General features: G+C 52.4%; 1 long non-coding RNA gene across 1 annotated transcript; it reads left to right on the top strand.

Moving 5' to 3' along the window:
* Positions 1-2,866: 2,866 nt before the first annotated feature.
* Positions 2,867-9,070, top strand: LOC134154964 (uncharacterized). Its single transcript, XR_009961385.1, has 2 exons — positions 2,867-3,042; positions 8,785-9,070. It is a non-coding gene; the product is annotated as an uncharacterized LOC134154964 (long non-coding RNA).
* Positions 9,071-9,960: the final 890 nt, after the last annotated feature.

The raw sequence follows: 9,960 nt of genomic DNA, 5'->3' as shown, positions 1-9,960 counted from the left end.
TTCTTCAGAGGATCACTCTGTAAAACCAAAACAAAGCGGCCTGCCAAGGCTATTAAGTTGTTATAGTTTGACTTTAACTGGAACTACTATAACCATTTCCTGTAAGAATACTTGGTTATATCTATCCAATACTCAAGTATGAACAATTTCTTTACATTTATTTTTTCTTTATGATAGAAACTTTTACCTCATCTTGGGGCATTTTCCAGACTCATACCAGAAATTGGTAGTCAAAGTTGCTTGCTAATATGAAAAGCCAACATCTTTAATTACAGGTCTCTTTTTGTTTCCTAACTGTGTTCCTAAGGCTCTTATCTGTTTCTCACATTCTTGTGATTAGCCTCTGCAGCAGCACAGCACGCAACAGCTATCACCTTTCTAGGAGCTTTGACTTCCACCCCTCAGATGTTTAACTCTTCCATCTCTGTTCACCGTTCCTGTAAGCAAGTCTTTATCATTTCATTTCCTTTCTACCCTCACCCCATGATGGATATTATTTTCTTTCATAGGGTGATAGTTACGCTTTGTACCTTTTTCCTCTCAAAGGTATGGCTTTCAACACTGCTGGGAGTTTTAATTTCCTCACTTAAAAGGAAAAGTCAACCTGCACAGGACAAGACATCCTTTTGCAATTGTTTATTTGTTATGTAACTGTTTACACAATTTCCAGTGAGCAGAGTATAGGGGGCTTGGCCTAAACTTATTTTCTTGGGTCTGCTCTATGACCCATAGAGTTTGCTGGTTCAACAGTTGGGTGCTTCTGAATATACTCCAAGTGAGCTGTACAGTTTGATCATCAGTGGTAGTGTTCTGGATATATTTGCAAAAGGATGACTCCCCTATGCCCTCACACCAGAGCGGCCTCAGGGATGCTCTCAGCTCTCTGTCACAGCACGAGCAGGATGGACTTCAGGACCCAGGGAATCCCGCTGCCCTTGCAGCCCTCCGCTGCCCTTTCATTTAAACACTGGTGAGGTTCAAGCTGGCTTACAAGCTGGCCGAGGGTTGGACTTGGCTGTGATGTGAGGTTCAAGCGTAACGGTTATGTTCGCATGCACACCAGATTTCCACCAGCACAGAAGATGCCAGCTGACTTGCAGACCCACGCGCTTGCTGCCCCCAGAAGCATAGTGGCTACAGGCACACAAAATCTCCAGTGAAGCCCTGACGGACCTTGACCAGCTGGTAGACCCGTGTGCTTGCTGCCTGAAGGCATAAAGGTTACAGGCACACTGGATCTCTGGTGAGGCCCCTACCAACTTGGGAGACCTCAATCAGCTGATCCATGTGTCTGCTGCCCTGAAGCATAGCAGTTATCAGCATTATAATCCAGCACACTGACTCACACACTCACACCCTCTCCTGCTGGAGGGACTGCTTCATAGGATTAGGGCTTTTACTCTATTTGACTTTTTTTGCACACTCACCCAGTCACATTAGCCATTGTCATAGTCTCCCCAGGGTTTTGCCAGTAAGCTTCAGCAGTGGTCTGCAGTTCTCCCTGGGTACAATCTCACACAGACATCCTACACTGAGGTTGCCCAGGAGGTCCCTGGGCCTTACCTTATTCATAACTGATGGTCCCACATTTGGGGATCCCAGGCTTAGCCTTACACCTGCTGCCCATGAACCACACACTGCACACTCTGGCCCTGGACAGCAGAGCTGGCAGCAAGCCCCTTTGCCAGCATTTACTGGCGGAGGGATACCTGCATTAGTTCTTCCCATATTGTATTAGTCTTTTGTAACACTTCTATTTGTCAAAACATTCCCACACTCATTTCAAGCATGTTAAGAACAACCAATTACAATGCAAATCCTGCTGGATGTTTTTTTTTCCCTACCCTTTCCTTTTGGGGACAGGTTAATATATCAGCTGGAGTTGAACATCCAGGTAAATCCTTCTCATTTTCATAGCTCACTAGGAAGGTTGCTTGAGCCAAAAACTGTGCAGCAGCTCCCCACACCTGCATGTGGGGCCAACTTGGCACCTATTCAGACTGTTCTACATTGCTATCCTTCTTACAGAAAGACATTTTCTTATTGAGATCTTGCCAGCTATTTCAAACACTGTGCAGATGCCAGTTCTTTTTGGATCTCAGTAAGAAAGAATGTCTGCTCAAATCTTGAAGCATAATACAATGTTTAATCAGAATATTCAAAGACAAGTATGAAATAAAAGATTAGCAATTTAAATCTTACATCCCTTTTGATGCTGGGAACCCCGAGATGATACAGCATCAGATGGACCTCTTAATCAGGAAACGGCATGCTGCGCAGATCCCACCCATGGTGAAGTTCACCAGCATTTTGGTCTTTAGAGCTCTTATAGGATTTTCTTCGAAGAAAACAACTCTATTCATCATCCTACTGTCAAGCAAAAGGATGTTCACATGAGAACATGCTGCTTCACTTTTAGATAAAGACGAGGACACGCAGGTGGCATAATCGCGAGTGCCAAGTGGGAGCTGCCTACAGGCTTCTCCGTTGCGATTAGCCGACTAAGTTTACCCTTGCCAAGGGAGATGAACATCACAGCACAGGCCTGCACCTACTTAGATTAACTATTGCGTGGATCACTAGCTCCTTGATGTACAATAGTCTTCCGGTTAGGACCACTGCAACAGCTAAGTCTGAATCCATAATTCAGCAAAATTCTTGCTATTGCAAGTGCAGCCTTTGTCTTCATGAGGAGTAGTATTCATACAGAACAGAACATTTTTGGTTTAGTGTGGTAGGCGAAACGGGGCGTTGCGGAAGATCACGGGATGTGACGTCACGACGAGGCAGGGCTAAGACAGGAAAAGGCAGCGCGGGCGCGTATATAAGGAATTGTAACGACACAATAAACGCCATTTGCCGCATCCTCCATATGGAGTCAGTGTGGTGTGGCCCAGGGGCGGGCGGTGTCGCGGGCTCCTGTCCTCACCCTAACTCTGGGTATTGTTGCAACAGCAACAAAGTGGTGACCCCGACGTGATAGGGTGAGGGTGGTCGCCGGGGCGACGGGGGTGGCACCAGACGATGGAAGCAGTGATTAAGGTAATTCAAACGTGCGCGAAGGAATGGGGAACTTCTGTGAAGTCGAGCGCAATTTCGGCGTGTGTTGAACGCCTAATCCAGGAGGGTGCTGTGCAGCGCCCTGCTGACATTCTTATCTCATCAAATTGGCCTCGGTGCTCCGAGGTGTTAGCAGAGCGGACTATGTCCGGCCACTCGGGAAAAGACCTTAAGGCTTGGGGTGTTGTGCTTACCCTGCTTCGCCGAGCGCGGGAGGAGCAGGATACTTGGCAGGCAGCACGGGGCTTGCTGTATGACTCACAGCCGCGGGGCACCCAAACGGGGGACCCCTCGGACTCGCTGGGGGTATCGAAATCGGTGACGCAAGCGGCTGACAACGCCGATGAGGGCCATTTGTCCCCATTGGAGCCGCAAGTTCTGCCGGTGCAGCCCGTGTCGGCTGCAGCGCCGCAAACGCGTAATCCTACACCTCCTGGTTATCCTTGGGAGGAGTTGCGAGCCGCCCATTACACTCCGGGTGGCGGAGGATTGCCTCCTGTCCGGGAAGAGCCTGAGAGTGAGGCAGACGCCTCGCGTCAATCGGCTCCGGTCGACAGGCGTCCGGTGGTGCCTGCCGACGAATGGTTACCGGGGTGCTTGATTAAACGAACGTGGAGAGACACGGTGACAGCGGGAGGAGAGGGAGATAGGACAGGAACTGACACAGACGCCTCGCTTCCATCGGCCCCCATCGACAGGCGTCCGGTGGTGCCTGCCGACGAATGGTTACTGGGGTGCTTGATTAAACGAACGTGGAGAGACACGGGGACAGCGGGAGGAGAGGGAGATAGGACAGGAACTGACACAGACACCTCGCTTCCATCGGCCCCCATCGACAGGCGTCCGGTGGTGCCTGCCGACGAATGGTTACCGGGGTGCTTGATTAAACGAACGTGGAGAGACACGGGGACAGCGGGAGGAGAGGGAGATAGGACAGGAACTGACACAGACGCCTCGCTTCCATCGGCCCCCATCGACAGGCGTCCGGTGGTGCCTGCCGACGAATGGCTACCGGGGTGCTTGATTAGACAAACGTGGAGAGACACGGGGACAGCGGGAGGAGAGGGAGATAGGACAGGAACTGACACAGACACCTCGCGTCCATCGGCCCCCATCGACAGGCGTCCGGTGGTGCCTGCCGACGAATGGCTACCGGGGTGCTTGATTAGACAAACGTGGAGAGACTCGGGGACAGCGGGAGGAGAGGGAGATAGGACAGGAACTGACACAGACGCCTCGCGTCCATCGGCCCCCATCGACAGGCGTCCGGTGGTGCCTGCCGACGAATGGCTACCGGGGTGCTTGATTAGACAAACGTGGAGAGACACGGGGACAGCGGGAGGAGAGGGAGATAGGACAGGAACTGACACAGACGCCTCGCGTCCATCGGCCCCCATCGACAGGCGTCCGGTGGTGCCTGCCGACGAATGGCTACCGGGGTGCTTGATTAGACAAACGTGGAGAGACACGGGGACAGCGGGAGGAGAGGGAGATAGGACAGAAGCTGACACAGACGCCTCGCGTCCATCGGCCCCCATCGACAGGCGTCCGGTGGTGCCTGCCGACGAATGGTTACCGGGGTGCTTGATTAAACGAACGTGGAGAGACACGGGGACAGCGGGAGGAGAGGGAGATAGGACAGGAACTGACACAGACGCCTCGCGTCCATCGGCCCCCATCGACAGGCGTCCAGTGGTGCCTGCCGACGAATGGCTACCGGGGTGCTTGATTAGACAAACGTGGAGAGACACGGGGACAGCGGGAGGAGAGGGAGATAGGACAGGAACTGACACAGACGCCTCGCGTCCATCGGCCCCCATCGACAGGCGTCTGGTGGTGCCTGCCGACGAATGGTTACCGGGGTGCTTGATTAGACAAACGTGGAGAGACACGGGGACAGCGGGAGGAGAGGGAGATAGGACAGGAACTGACACAGACACCTCGCGTCCATCGGCCCCCATCGACAGGCGTCCGGTGGTGCCTGCCGACGAATGGCTACCGGGGTGCTTGATTAGACAAACGTGGAGAGACACGGGGACAGCGGGAGGAGAGGGAGATAGGACAGGAACTGACACAGACGCCTCGCGTCCATCGGCCCCCATCGACAGGCGTCCGGTGGTGCCTGCCGACGAATGGCTACCGGGGTGCTTGATTAAACCTAATTGGGGAGCCGAGGGAGCACCGGGGGGAGAGAGGAGCAGGACAGAAGCTGATGCAGACATGCAGAAATTAACGGAGCAGTTGCGGCGTATGCGCGGTCCATCAGCGGCTGCGCACTCGCCTGAGCGACAGGATGTGGGCACAACGAGGGTGGGGGGTGAAGGAGAATGGAAAGAACAACAGGACGTGGGGAGAGGTGGTAGTCAAGACAACCCAGACAGTCAAGGCCGCTCAGAACTTAGCTCAGACTTGCGCAAGGTGCTCGAGGTGCTGCAACGATTGGAGGAAGAAGTTGGGAGGCAGAAACGTATAGTGCAGCAAGGGGGTGGGGAACCAGGACCGGTGTGTTTTCGATGTGGGCGCAGAGGGCATGTACGAGCGACCTGTCCCCAGGGGCCAGCGAACAAAGGCCCTCAGCCAGCCGGATGCTGGGGCTGTGGTCAGATAGGGCATCGTCTGCGCAGTTGCCCACAGCGCAAACCATCGCCTATGCAGCAGGGAAACGGGCAGCCAGGGCGGGTGCGGCGCGGGACCCCCCCCTGGCAGGAAACATCTCGCGCTATGACAGCCCAGGGGCGGCGCTCCCCGCAGTTGCCCCGCGAAGACGCCCAGACTGCCTGGCCTTGGCCTTAGATATCCGTGAGAGGCCACTAATACCGGCCTGTTTCCACCTCCCCGGGGTTGCCCAGCGTGTCTACGTGACATGCCTGTGTGACACTGGCGCGGATCGCTCCTGTTTTCCTCGCAATCTCTGGCCGCTTAGCTGGCCTACCGCAGCCGCAAGCAACATCTGCGGGGTGGGCGGTCAGGTTCAGGCAGAACAGAGCGCCCAGGAAATACTTTGCGAGGTCGAGGACCCCCATCATGGCATTCTCGTAGCGCGGGTGCGCCCATATGTCACCGACATTCACCAGGCCTTGTTAGGCCGCGATGCCCTCAACCAACTGCAGCTACGGTTAACAAATTTAGGGGGAGGGCCACTGCCTTCCTGATGGGTCTTGACTTTATGGTAAAATTGCGTTGGCTAACTGATGACCCCATCTGGATTGAGCAGTGGCCCCTGTCCCAGTTGAAACTTCAGGCCGCGCATGAGCTAGTCCAAAGGGAAATTGAACAAGGACACGTGGAGGAGAGTCTGAGTCCTTGGAATGCTCCCATATTCGTCATTCCCAAAAAAGAGCCTGGTAAATTCCGGTTACTGCATGATTTGCGCACGATCAATCAGACCTTGCAGGACTTTGGGCCCCTCCAACCGGGGCTGCCGGTCCCTTCAGCGCTCCCGCGACACTGGCCAGTAGTTGTTTTAGATATCAAAGACTGCTTCTTCTCCATTCCTCTGCACCCAGAGGATCGTGAGCGCTTTGCTTTTACTTTGCCACCGATTAATTTGACGGGCCCCGCTAGACGGTATCATTGGACCGTTTTACCCCAGGGCATGAAAAATTCCCCTACCATTTGCCAGCGAGCCGTTGACCTCGCCCTGGAACCCATCCGGCAAGCGTTCCCGCAAGTTCGTATATACCACTATATGGATGATCTTCTCCTTGCTGCCGACAGCATTGCATTATTAGCCCAACTAGAGCAGGCTGTTATCGCGCAGCTCGCCACCAATGGGCTGACCATACAAGATACAAAAGTCCAGAGAGGCACCCAAGCTCGATATCTCGGTATGCTAGTTTCTCCCACAAAAATCTCGGTTCTCCCAGTGAAACTCCATCCCAAAGTAGAGACCCTACACGATGTCCAAGTCCTTGTGGGAGCCCTCCAATGGCTCCGCCCCATCTTGGGTATTTCGCCTTCTGTTATGTCCCCGCTATACGAGCTACTTAAGGGCAAACATCCCTGGGAAAAACGGGAACTGTCTGAAGCGGCCCAGCATGCACTAGAGCAGATCAGCCGCCGGATGGCGGAAGGGGGTCTGGACCGGTGGGACCCTGGACACCCTATTGAGGGTTACTGCTCGCTGACAGCGCACGGGGCGGTGGGTTTGCTTGGGCAAGGGCCGTGCGAGCGGCCAACGGCCCTGTGGTGGCTGTTTTCCTCGCAAATGCATAGTGCATTTGTGCCCCACTCTAGTGTGCTAGCGGCCATGATAACGAAGATGCGGACGGCCGCTCTGCGTATGTTTGGTACCGAAACCTCCACTCTCTGGCTCCCGTATAAAACCCAGTGCTGGGAGGAGCAATTATGCAACCAGGAAAAAATAGTGCTAGCTTTAGAGGGATACCCTGGGAAGATACGATGTGGGCCAACGCTCCAAGGTTGGACTCACTTGCGCATTATTCACCCATCCGCGTCAGTCCGGGTACTGACGCGACCTCAACCAGGCCTGACAGTCTTTACAGACGCCTCGTCACAGACGGGCCGAGCGGTAGTAGTATGGCAAGACAAGGGTGAATGGCAGTCTGTTTCTGCCCAGGATACCGCTCAATCAGTACAATTTTTGGAGGCTAAAGCCGTGTGCCTGGCTCTCGACTTACCGTATGAGGGCCATGTAAACATTGTCACAGATTCTATGTTTGTCTTTAAGCTCCTGGCCTCCATGGCCACGCCCGGTTGGGCGGGCACGGACATCGCTTATATGCTTGAGCGCCATCTACAGACTCGTGGAAGTACTGTGTCAATATTGCATGTAAAAAGCCATACCAATATCCCCGGGTACTATCAATATGGTAATGCAGTGGCAGATCGGACCGCCGCACAGATATGCACTCTGCAGGAAGCGCGTACGCTCCATGACAACCTTCACATTGGTGCGCGCGGGTTAGCCAAATCGTGCAACATTTCCATCTCAGACGCAAGAGCAGTGGTAGCCACGTGTCCATACTGTCAACATAGTCCTTTGTGGGGGGCGGGTGTTAACCCCCGAGGTCTAGAGCCTAACCAAATCTGGCAGACAGACTTTACCTGGTATGCGCCCTTTCAACCGCAAGCGTGGCTTGCCGTCACCATTGATACGGCCAGCACGTACCTTGTGGCTACCTGTCACCGTAAAGCAACCGCCAAGGCCACACAATCTCATTGGGAAACAACAATCGCTGTCTTGGGACTTCCTGAGGTCATCAAAACAGACAATGGAGCCGTATTTGTTGCTCACAGTACCCGGGAGTGGGCCAACAAATGGGGCATCCAATTAAAACAGGGAATTCCATATAACAGCCAAGGTCAGGCCATAGTCGAACGTGCCCATCAAGTTCTGAAGCAACGCTTACGGGTGCTTGGGGAGGGGGACGGATTGGGCATAGGTGGGAAACGTGTCCCCTTATCCCTCCAAGCCAACCTTTTAGCTCGCACACTATTTGGCCTGAATCATTTTGTGCGCGGGGAAAATCGAAATGCTCCGGTCAACAAACATTGGGCCAAGGCAGCGGTGGAAGACGGCCCTCCAGTCAGGGTTCGAGATCCTGAGTCAGGGGTCTGGGAGGATGGTTGGACCTTTATAACAGGAGGAAGAGGATATGCGGCAATCTGCAAGGGAGAGGCAATACGCTGGGTACCAGCACGGTGGATACGTCCTGATGTCCATCAATAATACTCACCTTAGTTCTCAAGTGTCTTTTGCAGGTCCCGTGAAGAGGAAATACGTGCTTGTGACCGGCTGATATCGCGAGAACAACGTCGCGGGAAAGAGAACAACGCCAAGTTCACAGGCAAAGACTCATGATGGTTCAAGAAACAACGGCTGTATTGTAGCATGGAGAGGGGGACTTGTGGTAGGCGAAACGGGGCGTTGCGGAAGATCACGCGATGTGACGTCACAACGAGGCAGGGCTAAGACAGGAAAAGGCAGCGCGGGCGCGTATATAAGGAATTGTAATGACGCAATAAACGCCATTTGCCGCATCCTCCATATGGAGTCAGTGTGGTGTGGCCCAGGGGCGGGCGGTGTCGCGGGCTCCTGTCCTCACCCTAACTCTGGGTATTGTTGCAACAGCAACAGTTTAGAAACCTTGTTTTCCAGACAGACAATCTAAACATTACCATATCTACTCATGGATCTCTTTGGCTAAGTGATACTTTATGCTTTCCTGTGCAAATGGCCACCCCTATATAGTCCAGACTTGATGCTTTCCCAGGTTAGTGTCTTTTCTTTAGCTGAACATTACAACTGTCCAAATAATTCACAATATTATCTGGCAAAAATATGCACTATGCCATGAAATCTTCCCAAAGGACTCCACTTGTGTTCTGTCTTATCTTGATCCAAGCAGGCAGCAATGATTCCCTGTGTTTGTTGGTATACGAATTTTCAGAAATATTTTCCATGTATGAAAAATAAGTTAGAAAATAAATGTGATCATGCATTTCATTCATAAGGAAAAACATATTACCTCTTCAGTACAAACAGGCTATTTTTTACATATCAGTGAGAAAGCATAAAACAAATATTAACACATTTCACCAAGCAGAAACAACGTTATTTTCTTCAAGTTATTGTCATTATCTGGGTTGTAATAATACTACCTGATTTTAGAAAGCTTCTTATTGTTCTTGTACTAAGTAACATGCGCTGTTCTGGTCTACAGGCTTTTTCCGAAGCAAATCAGTGTGTCCTGCCCTAGTGCTGCCTTCATTGTGTAAACTTCAGATAACATCACATTCAACAGTAGAGTAAGAAGCAAGATCAAAGATGAAAGGTTCCTTTAGTTCCTGTACTCACCTTTCCTTTATGTGTGCAGATAATTAAAGTCTGGCTAGTTCCTGGAAACAGTATGATCACCGACACTGCAGACATTGCCT

This window comes from Rhea pennata, chromosome 1, assembly GCF_028389875.1.
Source record: "Rhea pennata isolate bPtePen1 chromosome 1, bPtePen1.pri, whole genome shotgun sequence".
Classification (NCBI taxonomy): Eukaryota; Metazoa; Chordata; class Aves; order Rheiformes; family Rheidae; genus Rhea; species Rhea pennata.
The sequence above is the reverse complement of the archived record's forward strand: the minus strand, read 5'-3'. Positions and strand labels throughout refer to the sequence as shown.